The sequence below is a fragment of the Schistocerca nitens genome, chromosome 2 (assembly GCF_023898315.1).
Source record: "Schistocerca nitens isolate TAMUIC-IGC-003100 chromosome 2, iqSchNite1.1, whole genome shotgun sequence".
Taxonomy (NCBI): Eukaryota; Metazoa; Arthropoda; class Insecta; order Orthoptera; family Acrididae; genus Schistocerca; species Schistocerca nitens.
Window position 1 is genome coordinate 1,197,941,551 of NC_064615.1, and position 13,995 is coordinate 1,197,955,545.

Here is a 13,995-nt window from a genome sequence, read left to right on the forward strand (position 1 = left end):
AAATAACTGACAGTTAATTGTAACGTTCAGAGCCTGTTAATGACGATGGAACACACAAATTGCGTCGCGATTCAATACATCGTCCTCCAGCCGACTTGTCTCCAAGGGTCTATTGCTGCCTCGGGCACCTTATGGTCGTTCTCCTGTGAATTTAGTTTTTCGAATCCGACGCAAAACTGACAGTTAATTGTAACATTCAGAGCCTGTTAATGACGATGGAACATACAAATCTCGTCGCGATTCAATACATCGTCCTCGAGCCGACTTGTCTCCAAGAGTCTATTGCTGCCTCGGGCACATTATCGTCGTTCTTCTGTGAGTCTAGATTTTCGAATCCGACGCAAAACTGACAGTTAATTGTAAGGTTCAGAGCCTCTTAATGACAATGGAACACACAAATTGCGTCGCGATTCAATACATCGTCCTCCGGCCGACCTGTCTCCAAGGGTCTATTGCTGCCTCGGGCACCTTATGGTCGATCTCCTGTGAGTCTAGATTTTCGAATCCGTCGCAAAACTGACAGTTAAATGTTACGTTCAGAGCCTCTTATTGACGATGGAACACACAAATTGCGTCGCAATTCAATACATTGTCCGACAGCCGACTTGTCTCCAAGGGTCTATAGCTGCCTCGGGCACCTTATGGTCGTTCTCCTGTGAGTCTAGTTTTTCGAATCCGACGCAAAACTGACAGTTAATTGTAACGTTCAGAGCCTGTTAATGACTATGGAACACACAAATTGCGTCGAGATTCAATACCTCGTCCGACAGCCGACTTGTCTCCAAAGGTCTATTGCTGCCTCGGGCACCTTATGGTCGTTCTGCTGTGAGCCTAGTTTTCCGAATACGACGCATAACTGACAGTGTATTGTAACGTTCAGAGCCTGTTAATAACGATGGAACACACAAATTGCGTCGCGATTCAATACATCGTCCTCCAGCCGACTTGTCTCCAAGGGTCTATTGCTGCCTCGGGCACCTTATGGTCGTTCTCCTGTGAGTCTAGTTTTTCGAATCCGACGCAAAACTGACAGTTAATTGTAACGTTCAGAGCCTGTTAATGACGATGGAACACACAAATTGCGTCGCGATTCAATACATCGTCCTCGAGCCGACTTGTCTCCAAAAGTCTATTGCTGCCTCGGGCACCTTATGGTCGTTCTCCTGTGAGTCTAGATTTTCGAATCCGACGCAAAACTGACAGTGAATTGTAACGTTCAGAGCCTCTTAATGACGATGGAACACACAAATTGCGTCGCGATTCAATACATCGTCCGACAGCCGACTCGTCTCCAAGGGTCTTGTGCTGCCTCGGGCACCTTATGGTCGTCCTCCTGTGGGTCTAGATTTTCGAATCCGACGCAAAACTGACAGTTAATTGTAACGTTCAGAGCCTGATAATGACGATGGAACACACAAATCGCGTCGCGATTCAATACATCGTCCTCCAGCCGCCCTGTCTCCAAGGGTCTATTGCTGCCTCGGTCACCTTATGGTTGTTCTCCTGTGTGTCTAGTTTTTCGAATCCGACGCAAAACTGACAGTTAATTGTAACGTTCAGAGCCTCTTAATGACGATGGAACAAACAAATTGCGTCGATATTCAATACATCGTCCGACAGCCGACCTGTCTCCAAAGGTCTATTGCTGCCTCGGGGACCCTATGGTCGTTCTCCTGTGAGTCTAGTTTTTCGAATCCGACGCAAAACTGACAGTTAATTGTAACGTTCAGAGCCTCTTAATGACGATGGAACACACAAATTGCGTCGCTTTTCAATACATCGTCCGACAGCCGACTCGTTTCCAAGGGTCTATTGCTGCCTCGGGCACCTTATGGTCGTTCTCCTGTGAGTCTAGTTTTTCGAATCCGACGCAAAACTGACAGTTAATTGTAACGTTGAGAGCCTCTTAATGACTATGGAACACACAAATTGCGTCGAGATTCAATACTTCGTCCGACAGCCGACCTGTCTCCAAAGGTCTATTGCTGCCTCGGGCACCTTATGGTCGTTCTGCTGTGAGCCTAGTTTTCCGAATACGACGCATAACTGACAGTGAATTGTAACGTTCAGAGCCTGTTAATAACGATGGAACACACAAATTGCGTCGCGATTCAATACATCGTCCTCCAGCCGACTTGCCTCTAAGGGTCTATTGCTGACTCGGGCACCTTATGGTCGTTCTCCTGTGAGTCTAGTTTTTCGAATCCGACGCAAAACTGACAGTTAATTGTAACGTTCAGAGCCTCTTAATGACGATGGAACACACAAATTGCGTCGCGATTCAATACATCGTCCTCCAGCCGACTTGTCTCCAAGGGTCTATTGCTGCCTCGGGCACCTTATGGTCGTTCTCCTGTGAGTCTAGTTTTTCGAATCCGACGCAAAACTGACAGTTAATTGTAACGTTCAGAGCCTCTTAATGACGATGGAACACACAAATTGCGTCGCGATTCAATACATCGTCCTCCAGCCGACTTGTCTCCAAGAGTGTATTGCTGCCTCGGGCACCTTATGGTCGTTCTCCTGTGAGTCTAGGTTTTCGAATCCGACGCAAAACTGACAGTTAATTGTAACGTTCAGAGCCTCTTTATGACGATGGAACACACAAATTGCGTCGCGATTCAATACATCGTCCTCCAGCCGACTTGTCTCCAAGGGTCTATTGCTGCCTCGGGCACCTTATGGTCGTTCTCCTGTGAGTCTAGTTTTTCGAATCCGACGCAAAACTGACAGTTAATTGTAACGTTCAGAGCCTCTTAATGACGATGGAACACACAAATTGCTTCGCTTTTCAATACATCGTCCGATAGCTGACTCGTTTCCAAGGGTCTATTGCTGCCTCGGGCACCTTATGGTCGTTCTCCTGTGAGTCTAGTTTTTCGAATCCGACGCAAAACTGACAGTTAATTGTAACGTTGAGAGCCTCTTAATGACTATGGAACACACAAATTGCGTCGAGATTCAATACTTCGTCCGACAGCCGACCTGTCTCCAAAGGTCTATTGCTGCCTCGGGCACCTTATGGTCGTTCTGCTGTGAGCCTAGTTTTCCGAATACGACGCATAACTGACAGTGAATTGTAACGTTCAGAGCCTGTTAATAACGATGGAACACACAAATTGCGTCGCGATTCAATACATCGTCCTCCAGCCGACTTGCCTCTAAGGGTCTATTGCTGACTCGGGCACCTTATGGTCGTTCTCCTGTGAGTCTAGTTTTTCGAATCCGACGCAAAACTGACAGTTAATTGTAACGTTCAGAGCCTCTTAATAACGATGGAACACACAAATTGCGTCGCGATACAATACATCGTCCTCCAGCCGACTTGCCTCTAAGGGTCTATTGCTGACTCGGGCACCTTATGGTCGTTCTCCTGTGAGTCTAGTTTTTCGAATCCGACGCAAAACTGACAGTTAATTGTAACGTTCAGAGCCTCTTAATGACGATGGAACACACAAATTGCGTCGCGATTCAATACATCGTCCTCCAGCCGACTTGTCTCCAAGGGTCTATCGCTGCCTCGGGCACCTTATGGTCGTTCTCCTGTGAGTCTAGTTTTTCGAATCCGACGCAAAACTGACAGTTAATTGTAACGTTCAGAGCCTGTTAATGACGATGGAACACACAAATTGCGTCGCGATTCAATACATCGTCCTCGAGCCGACTTGTCTCCAAGAGTCTATTGCTGCCTCGGGCACCTTATGGTCGTTCTCCTGTGAGTCTAGATTTTCGAATCCGACGCAAAACTGACAGTGAATTGTAACGTTCAGAGCCTCTTAATGACGATGGAACACACAAATTGCGTCGCGATTCAATACATCGTCCGACAGCCGACTCGTCTCCAAGGGTCTTGTGCTGCCTCGGGCACCTTATGGTCGTCCTCCTGTGGGTCTAGATTTTCGAATCCGACGCAAAACTGACAGTTAATTGTAACGTTCAGAGCCTGATAATGACGATGGAACACACAAATCGCGTCGCGATTCAATACACCGTCCTCCAGCCGCCCTGTCTCCAAGGGTCTATTGCTGCCTCGCTCACCTTATGGTCGTTCTCCTGTGTGTCTAGTTTTTCGAATCCGACGCAAAACTGACAGTTAATTGTGACGTTCAGAGCCTCTTAATGACGATGGAACACACAAATTGCGTCGATATTCAATACATCGTCCGACAGCCGACCTGTCTCCAAAGGTCTATTGCTGCCTCGGGGACCCTATGGTCGTTCTCCTGTGAGTCTAGTTTTTCGAATCCGACGCAAAACTGACAGTTAATTGTAACGTTCAGAGCCTCTTAATGACGAAGGAACACACAAATTGCGTCGCTTTTCAATACATCGTCCGACAGCCGACTCGTTTCCAAGGGTCTATTGCTGCCTCGGGCACCTTATGGTCGTTCTCCTGTGAGTCTAGTTTTTCGAATCCGACGCAAAACTGACAGTTAATTGTAACGTTCAGAGCCTGTTAATGACGATGGAACACACAAATTGCGTCGAGATTCAATACTTCGTCCGACAGCCGACCTGTCTCCAAAGGTCTATTGCTGCCTCGGGCACCTTATGGTCGTTCTGCTGTGAGCCTAGTTTTCCGAATACGACGCATAACTGACAGTGAATTGTAACGTTCAGAGCCTGTTAATAACGATGGAACACACAAATTGCGTCGCGATTCAATACATCGTCCTCCAGCCGACTTGCCTCTAAGGGTCTATTGCTGACTCGGGCACCTTATGGTCGTTCTCCTGTGAGTCTAGTTTTTCGAATCCGACGCAAAACTGACAGTTAATTGTAACGTTCAGAGCCTCTTAATGACGATGGAACACACAAATTGCGTCGCGATTCAATACATCGTCCTCCAGCCGACTTGTCTCCAAGGGTCTATTGCTGCCTCGGGCACCTTATGGTCGTTCTCCTGTGAGTCTAGTTTTTCGAATCCGACGCAAAACTGACAGTTAATTGTAACGTTCAGAGCCTCTTAATGACGATGGAACACACAAATTGCGTCGCGATTCAATACATCGTCCTCCAGCCGACTTGTCTCCAAGAGTGTATTGCTGCCTCGGGCACCTTATGGTCGTTCTCCTGTGAGTCTAGGTTTTCGAATCCGACGCAAAACTGACAGTTAATTGTAACGTTCAGAGCCTCTTAATGACGATGGAACACACAAATTGCGTCGCGATTCAATACATCGTCCTCCAGCCGACTTGTCTCCAAGGGTCTATTGCTGCCTCGGGCACCTTATGGTCGTTCTCCTGTGAGTCTAGTTTTTCGTATCCGACGCAAAACTGACAGTTTATTGTAACGTTCAGAGCCTGTTAATGACTATGGAACACACAAATTGCGTCGCGATTCAATACATCGTCCACCAGCCGCCTTGTCTCCAAGGGTCTATTGCTGCCTCGGTCACCTTATGGTCGTTCTCCTGTGTCTAGTTTTTCGAATCCGACGCATAACTGACAGTTAATTGTAACGTTCAGAGCCTCTTAATGACGATGGAACACACAAATTGCGTCGAGATTCAATACTTCGTCCGACAGCCGACCTGTCTCCAAGGGTCTATTGCTGCCTCGGGCACCTAATGGTCGTTCTGCTGTGCGTTTAGTTTTCCGAATACGACGTATAACTGACAGTTAATTGTAACGTTCAGAGCCTGTTAATGACGATGGAACATACAAATTGCGTCGCGATTCAATACATCGTCCTCCAGCCGACTTGTCTCCAAGGGTCTAGTGTTGCCTCGGGCACCTTATGGTCGTTCTCCTGTGAGTTTAGATTTTCGAATCCGACGCAAAACTGACAGTTAATTGTAACGTTCAGAGCCTGTTAATGACGATGGAACACACAAATCGCGTCGCGATTCAATACATCGTCCTCCAGCCCCCCTGTCTCCAAGGGTATATTGCTGCCTCGGTCACCTTATGGTCGTTCTCCTGTGTGTCTAGTTTTTCGAATCCGACGCAAAACTGACAGTTAATTGTAACGTTCAGAGCCTCTTAATGACGATGGAACACACAAATTGCGTCGCGATTCAATACATCGTCCGACAGCCGACCTGTCTCCAAAGGTCTATTGCTGCCTCGGGCAGCTTATGGTCGTTCTGCTGTGAGTCTAGTTTTCCGAATACGACAAATAACTGACAGTTAATTGTAACGTTCAGAGCCTGTTAATGACGATGGAACACACAAATTGCGTCGCGATTTAATACATCGTCCTCCAGCCGACTTGTCTCCAAGGGTCTATTGCTGCCTCGGGCACCTTATGGTCGTTCTCCTGTGAGTCTAGTTTTTCGAATCCGACGCAAAACTGACAGTTAATTGTAACATTCAGAGCCTCTTAATGACGATGGAACACACAAATTGCGCTGCGATTCAATACATCGTCCTCCAGCCGACATGTCTCCAAGGGTCTATTGCTGCCTCGGGCACCTTATGGTCGCTCTGCTGTGAGTCTAGTTTTTCGAATCCGACGCAAAACTGACAGTTAATTGTAACATTCAGAGCCTGTTAATGACGATGGAACATACAAATCGCGTCGCGATTCAATACATCGTCCTCCAGCCGACTTGTCTCCAAGGGTCTAGTGCTGCCTCGGGCACCTTATGGTCGTTCACCAGTGAGTCTAGTTTTTCGAATCCGACGCAAAACTGACAGTTAATTGTAAGGTTCAGGGCGTCTTAATGACAATGGAACACACAAATTGCGTCGCGATTCAATACATCGTCCTCCGGCCGACCTGTATCCAAGGGTCTATTGCTGCCTCGGGCACCTTATGGTCGATCTCCTGTGAATCTAGATTTTCGAATCCGTCGCAAAACTGACAGTTAAATGTTACGTTCAGAGCCTCTTAATGACGATGGAACACACAAATTGCGTCGCGATTCAATACATCGTCCGACAGCCGACTTGTCTCCAAGGGTCTATAGCTGCCTCGGGCACCTTATGGTCGTTCTCCTGTGAGTCTAGTTTTTCGAATCCGATGCAAAACTGACAGTTAATTGTAACGTTCAGAGGATCTTAATGACGATGGAACAAACAAATTGCGTCGATATTCAATACATCGTCCGACAGCCGACCTGTCTCCAAAGGTCTATTGCTGCCTCGGGGACCCTATGGTCGTTCTCCTGTGAGTCTAGTTTTTCGAATCCGACGCAAAACTGACAGTTAATTGTAACGTTCAGAGCCTCTTAATGACGATGGAACACACAAATTGCGTCGCGATTCAATACATCGTCCGACAGCCGACTCGTCTCCAAGGGTCTTGTGCTGCCTCGGGCACCTTATGGTCGTCCTCCTGTGGGTCTAGATTTTCGAATCCGACGCAAAACTGACAGTTAATTGTAACGTTCAGAGCCTGATAATGACGATGGAACACACAAATCGCGTCGCGATTCAATACATCGTCCTCCAGCCGCCCTGTCTCCAAGGGTCTATTGCTGCCTCGGTCACCTTATGGTTGTTCTCCTGTGTGTCTAGTTTTTCGAATCCGACGCAAAACTGACAGTTAATTGTAACGTTCAGAGCCTCTTAATGACGATGGAACAAACAAATTGCGTCGATATTCAATACATCGTCCGACAGCCGACCTGTCTCCAAAGGTCTATTGCTGCCTCGGGGACCCTATGGTCGTTCTCCTGTGAGTCTAGTTTTTCGAATCCGACGCAAAACTGACAGTTAATTGTAACGTTCAGAGCCTCTTAATGACGATGGAACACACAAATTGCGTCGCTTTTCAATACATCGTCCGACAGCCGACTCGTTTCCAAGGGTCTATTGCTGCCTCGGGCACCTTATGGTCGTTCCCCAGTGAGTCTAGTTTTTCGAATCCGACGCAAAACTGACAGTTAATTGTAACGTTGAGAGCCTCTTAATGACTATGGAACACACAAATTGCGTCGAGATTCAATACTTCGTCCGACAGCCGACCTGTCTCCAAAGGTCTATTGCTGCCTCGGGCACCTTATGGTCGTTCTGCTGTGAGCCTAGTTTTCCGAATACGACGCATAACTGACAGTGAATTGTAACGTTCAGAGCCTGTTAATAACGATGGAACACACAAATTGCGTCGCGATTCAATACATCGTCCTCCAGCCGACTTGCCTCTAAGGTCTATTGCTGACTCGGGCACCTTATGGTCGTTCTCCTGTGAGTCTAGTTTTTCGAATCCGACGCAAAACTGACAGTTAATTGTAACGTTCAGAGCCTCTTAATGACGATGGAACACACAAATTGCGTCGCGATTCAATACATCGTCCTCCAGCCGACTTGCCTCTAAGGGTCTATTGCTGACTCGGGCACCTTATGGTCGTTCTCCTGTGAGTCTAGTTTTTCGAATCCGACGCAAAACTGACAGTTAATTGTAACGTTCAGAGCCTCTTAATGACGATGGAACACACAAATTGCGTCGCGATTCAATACATCGTCCTCCAGCCGACTTGTCTCCAAGGGTCTATTGCTGCCTCGGGCACCTTATGGTCGTTCTCCTGTGAGTCTAGTTTTTCGAATCCGACGCAAAACTGACAGTTAATTGTAACGTTCAGAGCCTGTTAATGACGATGGAACACACAAATTGCGTCGCGATTCAATACATCGTCCTCGAGCCGACTTGTCTCCAAGAGTCTATTGCTGCCTCGGGCACCTTATGGTCGTTCTCCTGTGAGTCTAGATTTTCGAATCCGACGCAAAACTGACAGTGAATTGTAACGTTCAGAGCCTCTTAATGACGATGGAACACACAAATTGCGTCGCGATTCAATACATCGTCCGACAGCCGACTCGTCTCCAAGGGTCTTGTGCTGCCTCGGGCACCTTATGGTTGTCCTCCTGTGGGTCTAGATTTTCGAATCCGACGCAAAACTGACAGTTAATTGTAACGTTCAGAGCCTGATAATGACGATGGAACACACAAATCGCGTCGCGATTCAATACATCGTCCTCCAGCCGCCCTGTCTCCAAGGGTCTATTGCTGCCTCGGTCACCTTATGGTCGTTCTCCTGTGTGTCTAGTTTTTCGAATCCGACGCAAAACTGACAGTTAATTGTAACGTTCAGAGCCCCTTAATGACGATGGAACACACAAATTGCGTCGCGATTCAATACATCGTCCTCCAGCCGACTTGTCTCCAAGGGTCTATTGCTGCCTCGGGCACCTTATGGTCGTTCTCCTGTGAGTCTAGTTTTTCGAATCCGACGAAAAACTGACAGTTTATTGTAACGTTCAGAGCCTGTTAATGACTATGGAACACACAAATTGCGTCGCGATTCAATACATCGTCCACCAGCCGCCTTGTCTCCAAGGGTCTATTGCTGCCTCGGTCACCTTATGGTCGTTCTCCTGTGTCTAGTTTTTCGAATCCGACGCATAACTGACAGTTAATTGTAACGTTCAGAGCCTCTTAATGACGATGGAACACACAAATTGCGTCGAGATTCAATACTTCGTCCGACAGCCGACCTGTCTCCAAGGGTCTATTGCTGCCTCGGGCACCTAATGGTCGTTCTGCTGTGCGTTTAGTTTTCCGAATACGACGTATAACTGACAGTTAATTGTAACGTTCAGAGCCTGTTAATGACGATGGAACATACAAATTGCGTCGCGATTCAATACATCGTCCTCCAGCCGACTTGTCTCCAAGGGTCTAGTGTTGCCTCGGGCACCTTATGGTCGTTCTCCTGTGAGTTTAGATTTTCGAATCCGACGCAAAACTGACAGTTAATTGTAACGTTCAGAGCCTGTTAATGACGATGGAACACACAAATCGCGTCGCGATTCAATACATCGTCCTCCAGCCCCCCTGTCTCCAAGGGTATATTGCTGCCTCGGTCACCTTATGGTCGTTCTCCTGTGTGTCTAGTTTTTCGAATCCGACGCAAAACTGACAGTTAATTGTAACGTTCAGAGCCTCTTAATGACGATGGAACACACAAATTGCGTCGCGATTCAATACATCGTCCGACAGCCGACCTGTCTCCAAAGGTCTATTGCTGCCTCGGGCAGCTTATGGTCGTTCTGCTGTGAGTCTAGTTTTCCGAATACGACAAATAACTGACAGTTAATTGTAACGTTCAGAGCCTGTTAATGACGATGGAACACACAAATTGCGTCGCGATTCAATACATCGTCCTCCAGCCGACTTGTCTCCAAGGGTCTATTGCTGCCTCGGGCACCTTATGGTCGTTCTCCTGTGAGTCTAGTTTTTCGAATCCGACGCAAAACTGACAGTTAATTGTAACATTCAGAGCCTCTTAATGACGATGGAACACACAAATTGCGCTGCGATTCAATACATCGTCCTCCAGCCGACATGTCTCCAAGGGTCTATTGCTGCCTCGGGCACCTTATGGTCGCTCTGCTGTGGGTCTAGTTTTTCGAATCCGACGCAAAACTGACAGTTAATTGTAACATTCAGAGCCTGTTAATGACGATGGAACATACAAATCGCTTCGCGATTCAATACATCGTCCTCCAGCCGACTTGTCTCCAAGGGTCTAGTGCTGCCTCGGGCACCTTATGGTCGTTCACCAGTGAGTCTAGTTTTTCGAATCCGACGCAAAACTGACAGTTAATTGTAAGGTTCAGGGCCTCTTAATGACAATGGAACACACAAATTGCGTCGCGATTCAATACATCGTCCTCCGGCCGACCTGTATCCAAGGGTCTATTGCTGCCTCGGGCACCTTATGGTCGATCTCCTGTGAATCTAGATTTTCGAATCCGTCGCAAAACTGACAGTTAAATGTTACGTTCAGAGCCTCTTAATGACGATGGAACACACAAATTGCGTCGCGATTCAATACATCGTCCGACAGCCGACTTGTCTCCAAGGGTCTATAGCTGCCTCGGGCACCTTATGGTCGTTCTCCTGTGAGTCTAGTTTTTCGAATCCGACGCAAAACTGACAGTTAATTGTAACGTTCAGAGCCTCTTAATGACGATGGAACACACAAATTGCGTCGAGATTCAATACTTCGTCCGACTGCCGACCTGTCTCCAAAGGTCTATTGCTGCCTCGGGCACCTTATGGTCGTTCTGCTGTGAGCCTAGTTTTCCGAATACGACGCATAACTGACAGTGAATTGTAACGTTCAGAGCCTGTTAAGAACGATGGAACACACAAATTGCGTCGCGATTCAATACATCGTCCTCCAGCCGACTTGTCTCCAAGGGTCTATTGCTGCCTCGGGCACCTTATGGTCGTTCTCCTGTGAGTCTAGTTTTTCGAATCCGACGCAAAACTGACAGTTAATTGTAACGTTCAGAGCCTCTTAATGACGATGGAACACACAAATTGCGTCGCGATTCAATACATCGTCCTCCAGCCGTCTTGTCTCCAAGGGTCTATTGCTGCCTCGGGCACCTTATGGTCGTTCTCCTGTGAGTCTAGATTTTCGAATCCGACGCAAAACTGACAGTTAATTGTAACGATCAGAGCCTGTTAATGACGATGGAACACACAAATTGCGTCGCGATTCAATACATCGTCCTCCAGCCGACTTGTCTCCAAGAGTCTATTGCTGCCTCGGGCACCTTATGGTCGTTCTCCTGTGAGTCTAGTTTTTCGAATCCGACGCAAAACTGACAGTTAATTGTAACGTTCAGAGCCTCTTAATAACGATGGAACACACAAATTGCGTCCCGATTCAATACATCGTCCTCCAGGCGACTTGTCTCCAAGGGTCTATTGCTGCCTCGGGCACCTTATGGTCGATCTCCTGTGAGTCTAGATTTTCCAATCCGACCCAAAACTGACAGTGAATTGTAACGTTCAGAGCCTCTTAATGACAATGGAACACACAAATTGCGTCGCGATTCAATACATCGTCCTCCAGCCGACTTGTCTCCAAGGGTCTATTGCTGCCCCGGGCACCTTATGGTCGTTCTCCTGTGAGTCTAGTTTTTCGGATCCGACGAAAAACTGACAGTTAATTGTAACGTTCAGAGCCTGTTAATGACTATGGAACACACAAATTGCGTCGCGATTCGATACATCGTTTCCAGCCGCCTAGTTTCCAAGGGTCTATTGCTGCCTCGGGCACCTTATGGTCGTTCACCTGTGAGTCTAGTTTTTCGAATCCGACGCAAAACTGACAGTTAATTGTAACGTTCAGAGCCTCTTAATGACTATGGAACACACAAATTGCGTCGCGAATCAATACATCGTCCGACAGCCGACCTGTCTCCAAAGGTCTATTGCTGCCTCGGGCACCTTATGGTCGCTCTGCTGTGAGTCTAGTTTTCCGAATACGACGCATAACTGACAGTTAATTGTAACGTTCAGAGCCTCTTAATGACGATGGAACACACAAATTGCGTCGAAATTCAGTACATCGTCCTCCAGCCGACTTGTCTCCAAGGGTCTAGTGCTGCCTCGGGCACCTTATGGTCGTTCTCCTGTGAGTCTAGATTTTCGAATCCGACGCAAAACTGACAGTTAATTGTAACGTTCAGAGCCTATTAATGACGATGGAACACACAAATCGCGTCGCGATTCAATACATCGTCCTCCAGCCGACTTGTCTCCAAGGGTCTAGTGCTGCCTCTGGCACCTTATGATCGATCTCCTGTGAGTCTAGATTTTGGAATCCGTCGCAAAACTGAGAGTTAAATGTTACGTTCAGAGCCTCTTAATGACGATGGAACACACAAATCGCGTCGCGATTCAATACATCGTCCTCCAGCCGACTTTTCTCCAAGGGTCTACTGCTGCCTCGGGCACCTTATGGTCGTTCTCCTGTGAGTCTAGATTTTCGAATCCGACGCAAAACTGACAGTTAATCGTAAGGTTCAGAGCCCCTTAATGACAATGGAACACACAAATTGCGTCGCGATTCAATACATCGTCCTTCGGCCGACCTGTCTCCAAGGGTTTATTGCTGCCTCGGGCACCTTATGGTCGATCTCCTGTGAGTCTAGATTTTCGAATCCGACGCAAAAGTGACAGTTAATTGTAACGTTCAGAGCCTGTTAATGACGATGGAACACACAAATCGCGTCGCGATTCAATACATCGCCCTCCAGCCGACTTGTCTCCAAGGGTCTATAGCTGCCTCGGGCACCTTATGGTCGTTCTCCTGTGAGTCTAGTTTTTCGAATCCGACGCAAAACTGACAGTTAATTGTAACGTTCAGAGCCTGTTAATGACTATGGAACACACAAATTGCGTCGAGATTCAATACCTCGTCCGACAGCCGACTTGTCTCCAAAGGTCTATTGCTGCCTCGGGCACCTTATGGTCGTTCTGCTGTGAGCCTAGTTTTCCGAATACGACGCATAACTGACAGTGAATTGTAACGTTCAGAGCCTGTTAATAACGATGGAACACACAAATTGCGTCGCGATTCAATACATCGTCCTCCAGCCGACTTGTCTCCAAGGGTCTATTGCTGCCTCGGGCACCTTATGGTCGTTCTCCTGTGAGTCTAGTTTTTCGAATCCGACGCAAAACTGACAGTTAATTGTAACGTTCAGAGCCTGTTAATGACGATGGAACACACAAATTGCGTCGCGATTCAATACATCGTCCTCGAGCCGACTTGTCTCCAAAAGTCTATTGCTGCCTCGGGCACCTTATGGTCGTTCTCCTGTGAGTCTAGATTTTCGAATCCGACGCAAAACTGACAGTGAATTGTAACGTTCAGAGCCTCTTAATGACGATGGAACACACAAATTGCGTCGCGATTCAATACATCGTCCGACAGCCGACTCGTCTCCAAGGGTCTAGTGCTGGCTCGGGCACCTTATGGTCGTCCTCCTGTGAGTCTAGCTTTTCGAATCCGACGCAAAACTGACAGTGAATTGTAACGTTCAGAGCCTCTTAATGACAATGGAACACACAAATTGCGTCGCGATTCAATACATCGTCCTCCAGCCGACTTGTCTCCAAGGGTCTATTGCTGCCCCGGGCACCTCATGGTCGTTCTCCTGTGAGTCTAGTTTTTCGAATCCGACGCAAAACTGACAGTTAAATGTAACGTTCAGAGCCTGTTAATGACTATGGAACACACAAATT